The 8,950-nt window shown below is 50.7% G+C and overlaps 1 protein-coding gene across 1 annotated transcript in view; it reads left to right on the top strand.

Annotated features, from left to right (window-relative positions):
* The window catches only part of VWA5B1 (von Willebrand factor A domain containing 5B1), a 67,771-nt gene that overhangs the window by 496 nt on the left and 58,325 nt on the right, over positions 1-8,950 (top strand). The window lies entirely within an intron of this gene.

Raw genomic sequence — 8,950 nt, 5'->3', positions numbered from 1 at the left:
CTCTCTCTCTCTCTCTCTCTCTCTCTCTCTCTCTCTCTCTCTCTCTCTCTCTTTCTGTCTCCTCTCTTTCTCTCCCTCACCACCCCTTCTCCTGCTCCCTCTTCTCTTTCTTGTTTGCTTTCTGTGTCTGTTTCTCTTTTTTCTGTGTGAGTCTCTGCATCTCCTTCTCTCTGTGTCTCTGTCTCTCTCCTCTGTCTCTGCCTCCTTCCTCCCTCTCTCAACCTTCCATCCCTGCCACCTGTTTCCACCACCTCCCGGTCAGTCCCCCATCATCCCTCGTCTGTACTCCAGAGCTCTGGGGCAGTCAGGAGCTCTGCAGGGTGCCCACCCCGGCAGCCAGGCTCATGCCTGCTGCCCTTCGGATGCCCGGCAGCTTGTGACCGTCCCCAGAGCCACCAGCCAAACGCACACCCTTTTCTGAGCCCCGCGTCCCTGGGCTCCTGCAAGGTAAGAGGGGAAGGAGAAAAGGTCCTCGGGCAGAGGGAAGTGACTAGGGCAGAGGAACTCAGCAGCGGGTGCAGCGTGGCGTCTGCTAACACATCAAGCCTTCGCTGGAAGTTCCACCATAACATCTGCGGCAGCCCCACAGTTCCACCCCATGCTCCTGCCCGCCCGCCTGCCCGCACCGCAGCAGCAGAAGGAGGCCTGCGGGGCGGGGGCCAGAACCATTCCCTCCTCCCTTCTGAAGAGCAACAGGCATCACACATCATCCTGCCTCTCCCACTAGCCCCGTTCCTTCTTTTGCCTTTTCTTTCTTTTTCTCTCTTTCTTTTTTTTTCTTTTTCTTTTTCTTTCCCTCTCTCTCTTTCTCTTTTATTTCCCTCTCTTTCTCTCTCTCTCTCTTTCTTTCCTCCCTCTCTCCTGTCCTTCCTTACCTCCTCCCTCCTTTTTTTTTTTTTTAAGACTTAGGAAGTAAGTCTTCTCTGCTGGGGTGCAGCCCCTTCCCTGGGCTCACCTGTCTAAATCCAGCCAGCTCATGGGGACTGGACAAGGCTCAAAGGGGTGTAGATGAGCTCTGGTCCTTCTGCTCCTGCCAAGAGGCCATAGGCCACGAGACTCTGTGGTCAGCTGGGTTGGCCGGTGGGGCTGAGTACATGTGCATGTGTGTGCGTGTGATGCATGCAGGCATATGCTCTTGAAAGGCATACTAGGGCATGTGTGTGTAAGGGGATTCCCTGGAGGGTAGTGACGTGTATCAGGTGAACTACATGAGTTGGTAAGCGGGTCTGTGGTGTGTGTATATAAATGTGTTTACATGTTTGTGGGTGCATGTGTGTTTGCTGCTGTGCAGGGATTTAAGAGTGCAGGGGCATGCGTGTGTGTGTGTGCACACGTGTGCACATGCAGAGGACTGTGACTTGAACTTGACCCAAAGGTTGCTGGGCAGGGTCCCCAAGGTCTGATATGTGGCTGCGGGGCCCTCATCACCTCACCCAGCCTTGGCTGGTATCTGTCTTCAGGGATAGTGCTTCGGTTGTCTCCAATCCAGCCCCATCCAGGTGATGGTGCAGGGCTGGTGGTCACCGTGCCTGGGTGGGTGGCCTGTAGACCCCACTCCCTTGCTGGTCCGAGATGAGCCAAGGCTCCTGACCCGGAAATGGCTCAGGCTCTGAGCAGCCTCCTTGGCCCTAGCTTCAGGATTAGGAAACTCCGACTCTGTGACCTCACAGAAAAGGAGCTAAAGACCACCCCCAGATCTGGGCCAGACACAGCTCTCAGAAGGTGCTCTAGACATTGGCCATTAGGCTGTTAGTAAAGTTGTCCTGGCTGGAGGGAGGAGGTAGAAGACAGGGAGCCACACCCAGGGTGACGACACCGGTGTTCTGTTCCAAGGGGCTAGGACACCCACTCAGACATCCCAGCGGCCCCCACTCACCCATCCCCGCGGCCCCCACTCACCTGACAGCCCCTGGGCCCAGAGGGAAGAAGCACCTTTGTGCTTGCTCTGTCTCACTCATTGCGACTTTGCTCCAGACTCTGCTCCGAGCCAGCACCTTCACTGACTGGCTGGCCTCTCGTTACCAGACAATGATGCAAATGCTGGTTATGGCTCTGTGAGAGGCCAGCTCCATGAGGGCAAGGGACAGCCCTGAGGAAGGGAAGGCAGTGGAAGAGGCACCCAGAGGCTCAGGGGCAGCACTCCTCCAGGCCACTGGCCTGGGTTCCTTTTCGGGTCCTCTCTGCTGAACACCTGCCTGGGTTTCTCTCGGTACCCTTGGTGGTTCCCTGTACAACACAACCTCGAGTGACCAATGACCAGGCAATGCAGACATAGGTTTCTCGTAGTCTCACAGGCGTCCTTACTCCAGTCAGCCTGGGAAGGGGCTTGAGCAAGGCCAAGAAGAGGGTCACCTAAACAGGAAACTGACAGACATCCCTGGGGGAAATGGCCAACAGCCCAGTGGGGTCACTGGACTGAGTATGACTCCAGGTCACCAGGGGTGCACAAGTCCTCCATCCTATGAAACCCTCTGGGTTCCTGGATTCCTTAGGGAGAGGGGATTGGGATCAGGAGTGTTCTGTGTGGGGCTAGGCAGGCTTCCTGAAGGAGGTGATGCTAGAGTGCGGATTTGGAGGAAGCCATGGGTGGATGTGGCCATGTGGGTGGACAGAGAGTAGCAGGGAAGTGTTTCCCGCATGACCAGAGCGTGAGTGCAGGCAGGGCTGGGAGGGGCAGGAGGTCTTGGTCGATCAGTGTCAGTTTGAACCAACAGACAAGAAAGGGTGGAAATAGGGAAAGGAATGAAAACCATTGGATCACTGCGTGCCCACTTCATGCCGGACTCTGGGTGGCGTGTTGGGTCTCTGTCCTCAAGAGGCTTGCCGTCTCAAGTAGGGAAACCAATGGTCATCAATTACCCAAGCTTATGCAAAATAGCACTCAGGAGAAGAGCTCCTGGATTTGAGACACAGAGGCAAGGGCTGAGTCAGAGGCACATCTTTGTTGAGTCAACTGCTTATGCGTTGAAGCAGGGCAGGGCAAGCTTGAACGTGGAGGAATTTTTGTCTTCAGCATCTGGTCACTTGCCTCCCTGTAGTCCTGGCCCCAAGGATGAGCTTGCAAAAATAGCAGAGAAGGAACAGTTAGACACGGGGGTGGGGAAAAGAGGAACAAAGAGTAGTACCTAGTTTCTTCCTTGTCTTGTGTCATTCCCTTACCTGGTGCCTTCCTCATGCAGTTTTATTTATTTTTTATTTATTTATTTATTTTTGAGACAGAGTTTCACTCTTGTTACCCAGGCTAGAGTGCCATGGTGCGATCTTGGCTCACTGCAACCTCTGCCTCCCGGGTTCAAGCGATTAACCTGCCTCAGCCTCCCAAGCAGCTGGGATTACAGGCATGCGCCACCACGCCTGGCTAATTTTGTATTTTTAGTAGAGATGGGGTTTCTCCATGTTGGTCGGGTTGGTCTCCAACTCCCGGCCTCAGATGATCCACCCGCCTCAGCCTCCCAAAGTGCTGGGATTACAGGTGTGAGCCACCATGCCCAGCCTCCCATGAGGTTTTACTAATCTCTACTGTACAGATGATAAAACTAAGTCTTGGAGAGCTCAAAGAGCTAGCAATAGCAAACGGCAGCGCCACCCTCTAGAAGAGAACCTAAGACCATTCCATGCATGGAGATTGTTACAGCAGGATTTAGCTGAGCAAAGCTGGATCCTAGGGGCCTAGAGGAAGGAGCAATCACTCCTAGATAAAAGGGTGGGGAAAGGCTTCATGGAGGAGGTGGGTTTGAAAGGACCCAGCAGAATGAGTAGGTTTCAAAACACAGAGATGGGATCACAGGGCTCTGGGTTGAGGGAGGAACATAAACAAGGGTGCAAAGTTGAGGCTTACAGATGTCTGGGGAAGAGCACATATTCTAGTGTGGAACACAGAGCCAGAGTGCAAGAGAAATATGGAATCAGGCTGCAAAGGGGGATTGTGGGGAGAAGCTGAATTTGATACAAACAAGTCAGGCCTAGTTAACACAATGAACAGTCACAGAGCAGGGAAGCACCGTGGTCAGATCAAGATCTCAGGAAGAGACATTAACAAAGGCAGACAAATTAACAAACCTGAGAAATTGAAATCTCACCTCTTGAATCCTCACTGGGGTCTGGAGGGATCCTAGTCCCCAATCTGAAAACCATTTGCGAGATCATGCATTGTGAATCTTCCTAAGGCAAGGGTCCCAGGGTGTCTCAGCACAAAACTCCTCTCCCTATTCCCATGACCCACTGAGGATCAAACTGCTGGTCACAGGACTCTCTGCCAAGAAGTTCCTTCCATGGGTGCGACTGTGGAGACAGAGACAGGACCCAGGGCTAGGGCAGGAAGCTGGAGTGATGGTCCCAACCCAGCCTAGAATGTGGCCACTGGGGGAGTGGCTGGAGGGCAGGAGATGGTCTACCTGGCTCGCCGTAGTATCCCCACTTCCTTATTCAGGCTCCATGGAGGGGTCTGCTTAATCATTATCTGCAACCCCATAGATGTGAGGTTGTAGGTTTGTTTGTTTGTTTGTTTGTTTGAAGGAGTTTCGCTCTGGTTGCCCAAGTTGGAGTGCAATGGTGCGATCTAGGCTCACGGCAACCTCTACCTCCTGGGTTCAAGTGATTCTCCTACCTCAGCTTCCTGAGTAGCTGGGATTACAGGCGCACGCCACCAAGCCTGGCTGATTTTTTGTATTTCTAGTAGAAACAGAGTTTCCCCATGTTAGCCAGGCTGGTCTCGAACTCCTGACCTCAGGTGATCCGCCCACCTCAGCCTCCCAAAGTGCTAGGATTACAGGCGTGAACCACCTTGCCCCACCAAGGTTGTAGGTTTTTAAAAATGTCATCCTAATAGAGAACATGAATAGACTGTCCACTTACAAAAGTAGTCCCTGAATAAATGTCTGTTCTTGCTCAGAACCAGCGTTGATCCCTGCCCTTCACACAATATCCGTGTCCATCAGTTTCTCCGTCAGGTGGGGTAAGCCGCTGATCATACAAAGCCGAAGGATTGCATGGTGAAACTGACATCACATGAAAGTTGTGGGAGTTAGTAAGGCCAATCAAAGAGGACACTGGAGGACTCCTAGTCCTACACAAGGCCATAGATAAATGAGAATCTGGCAGTTAGGCCAGAGATTGACAGAACAGAATATGGACAACAGTGAATTCATGATAAGAAACTTTAATCATTATGCTGTGACAGTGAAATATGACCTTTTTAAAAATGTTGTATCATACTAGCATATAATTTTGTTCAGGAAAATCATGCCCTGCTAAACCAATCATTATTTGATTTGTCCTTTGAGGACTGAAAGTTTTGGCACATGGTTGTAACTATAATCTTATTTTGGTCCAATGTAAGATTCTATTTTCATATTTTTAGTCTCATTTTTCAAAATGAAATCTCAACTAAAATCTTTTCTTCATTCACCCTTTTGTATGACATGTTGGTCCCTGTTTTAAGTAGATTCACTTACAGTGGGCTTTTTCTGGTCAAATTATTGGGTTAACATGGGGATCTCTCATGATGAGTGTTTAATGCTTATAGAGTTTATGAATGAATGACTATGGAGTCCTTTCCAGAACCATTCACTTTTGCCTTTCAGGCCTCTTGCCTCTGCATTGCCTGCCTCACCTCAGGTCATTCATTCGTTTATTCAGCATTTAATGAGCACCTGCTGATTGTCAGGTTCTCTTCTAAGGCACTGGGAATACAATTGTTGAGAAAAAATACAAAGACCTCTGCCTTCCTAGAGCTTATATTCTAGTGGACCCACTGGCCCATCTCACCTCTTCCACCTTTTACTCCCTTCGGATACCATGGATTCTATTGCTGGGACCATCACCTTTGCTCAAAGACCCAAACATTCATGGCTGTACTAGCCAAGTTAGATTAGGCTACGCTGCAGTAAAAAAACAGCAACGTTTTAATTCCTGCTCCTGCTGCATGTCCAAAGTAGGCCATGCCTTTAACAGAGGCTCCTTGGGGGCACATTCCTCCATGATCGCTGTGGCAGAGAACATGACATGGGCAAGCACACACTGGCTTTGAAAGCTTCCACCCGGTAGTGACACACGTCACTTCCACATATTTCATTGGCTGAAGCCAGAGGCACATCTAGGCCTTCAAGGAAGCTGGGAGCTGCAGCTTAGCATGCACCCAGAGGAAGAGAAGGCAGAAGATCTGTACAACGGCATGAAGATTACACGCAGCCTTATTCAAGAGCGGGGCATTATAGCCTTGATCAGAATACTTACAGGAAATAGGGGAGAAAGGACAGGTCATCTTGGATTGAGTCCCTTCAAGGATCTTAGCCCCCTTCTCTGACCACTAGCACTCCGGGTTGACCAGCAGATCTGAATGCCTGGTGGCCAGCAGGATTGGCCTCTGCCACTCTCAAGCCTCAGCACAGCAAAGCAGCAGGTCCCCTATTCACGGAGGAAGCTCTGCCCTGGGAGCTCCAATCCTCCTGTGTTATTTTCCCTCTGAGCCTCAGTCTCCTGATCCTTAAAATGGGATAATAATCCTTATTTTTGCCCCTATTCATAAATTCCTAATTAATTGATGATGTGAAAGTGCTTTAATTATAAATCACTTTCTATGAGGCATGGAGGTTCATTATGATTACTTTCATGACTCGGTGGTGGATTTTTTTGGGTGCCCAGGGGACAGAACAGGGTCCTGCTCTGTCACCCAGGCTGGGAGCACAGTGGTATGATCATATCTCACTGCAGCTTGGAAATCCTGGGTTCAGGCAATTCTTCCACCTCAGCCTCCCAAGAAGCTGGGATTACAGGTGTGCCACCACACCTAGCTAACTTTTGTGTATGTGTATAGAGATGGTCCCCCTATGTTGCCCAGGCTGGTCTTGAACTTCTGGCCTCAAGCAATCCTTCCACTTCAGCTTCCCAAAGTTGTAGGATTACAGGCATAAGCCACCTTGCCCAGTCTCAGTGGTGAATTTGAAAGGGTAAGCTGGTCAGGGGCTACATCCTCTTCACTGCTTACAATACCATCATTTTTAATCCTTTCCTCTGAATTCTTGAAGACTTTTCTAAGATACCCCATTTCTAAAAGATTCCTTACAAGCCTGTCAGAAAGTCTGGCCTTGATTAGCTTTACCCCCACATCCCACCTTCCCCTACACAGGGCAAAGCCGCCAGCTCACCTTCACAGTCAGCCAGGCACTGTGTCTGGCGCTTTACGCACAGTCTTCTTTCTCATCATCATGAGGCAGTGAGGCGAGCTCTACTTCTGTGCCCTTTTATAGATCAGAAAACTGAGGTCAGGGAGGTGAAGTAGCTTGCCTGTGTCACCCAGTGCTACAAGTCAAAGCCTGACTTTGAGCCTAATTCCTGGAGGCTGATTTGCTCCTGATGCCCAGGCTGGCTGATGAGGGCGATTCTGCAGCTGGCCTCCTCTCCCTGCTTCCTTGTCCCTGGTTGGTTTAGTCTATGTTGCTGACAACCCCATGTTGTCCCTTGGACCCTCAAAGAGAGGGCTTTTCTCTTGCTTCTGTGGATGTGGGATACTGTTACCATGGATTTTGCTATGGCACAGTGGTAAATGCAGAGGCACTGGAATGGAACCAGCCAGGGTTCAGTTCCCAGAGTCAACACTTCCTAGCTTTATGACCATGGGCAGGTTTACTAACCTCTCTTATGTTCACTCAGATCACCTGTAAAAAGAAAGAAAAATTGCACTTAGAGGATTATGCGGGATCCGTGTGATCATCCACATAACTTTCTTAGCACAGTGTCTACGACCCAATGGAGGAGTTTGTGCAAAGTGTGGGGAATCTCTAAACCCTAAAACCCTGCCTCCTTAAACGTGACTGCAGTGGGGAACTTGGTATTCTAAATGCAACCTCTCCAATTGTCTCCCCTTGTCTCTTAACCTTCGGCTGGTTCTGTACCAGCTGAAGCCCAAGAAGAGGGTCAATACCAACCTTGCCCAAGGTTTTCCTGCAGTAAGGTGTGCCATGACATCCATTTTGAGGCCTCTGTATGTGTCCCATGTGTTCCAGTTTTGTTTTTTTGTTTTGTTTTGTTTTTGTTTTTGAGACAGGGTCTCTCTCTGTTGCCCAGCCTGGAGTGCCGGTAGTGCAATCTCAGCTCACTGCAAGCTCCACCTCCCAGGTTCAAGTGATTCTCATGCCTCAGCTTCCCGAGTAGCTGGGACTACAGGCGCCCGACACCCCACCTGGCTAATTTTTGTATTTTTAATAAAGACGGGGTTTCACCATGCTGGCCAGGCTGGTCTCAAACTCCTGACCTTAAGCGATCCACGCACCTCGGCCTCCCAAAGTGCTGGGATTACAGGCGTGAGCCACCGCGCTCGGCCTCCAGTGGCATCTTGTTGAAATGACTTCAAAGTGGGAGTCGTCTTTAGTGTGCTGACTTGGTACGAGAGAGAGCCAGGGTACTGATCTACTATCCCCACTCAAAACGTGGGGAGGATGCTGTCTTCTCTCCCTACTCCTACCGCCACCTCCCCACTCCTAGAAAGCAGAGCAGAAGGGCAGGAGCCAGTGAGAGGTGGAGCCCTGGGGGTTTACGGCAGTCGGTGTGAAGGGGTCAAAGGCCCTGTGTAAGAGCAGCTGGCTGGCAGGTGCACTAACTCAGCCTGGGCACCTGGACCTGGCTGGAAAGGAGCAGACAGCAAGGAAGGTGCCATTAACAACCCAGGATCTGGGGCCAGATGCTTGGATTCAAATCCTGGCTCTACCACCCACGCACTGTGTAACCCTGAGGTTTTCTTCACCTCTGTAGGTCTTGGTTTCTCTGCTGCAAAGTGAGGATAAGCTGCCTCACAGGGTCTTTCTGGGGTTTCAGTGTGAAAATACCCCTGGCACTCAGGAAACAGTGCCACCTCTGAAAAGAGACTAAGTAGTCAGACACCTAGATCCCTTCAACTGGGCGGGGCACGGGAGGAACGGGTATACATCCTCAGTTCCGATGTATCCCTTCAACT

The sequence above is a fragment of the Piliocolobus tephrosceles genome, chromosome 1 (genome assembly GCF_002776525.5).
Source record: "Piliocolobus tephrosceles isolate RC106 chromosome 1, ASM277652v3, whole genome shotgun sequence".
Classification (NCBI taxonomy): domain Eukaryota; kingdom Metazoa; phylum Chordata; class Mammalia; order Primates; family Cercopithecidae; genus Piliocolobus; species Piliocolobus tephrosceles.
The sequence above is the reverse complement of the archived record's forward strand: the minus strand, read 5'-3'. Positions and strand labels throughout refer to the sequence as shown.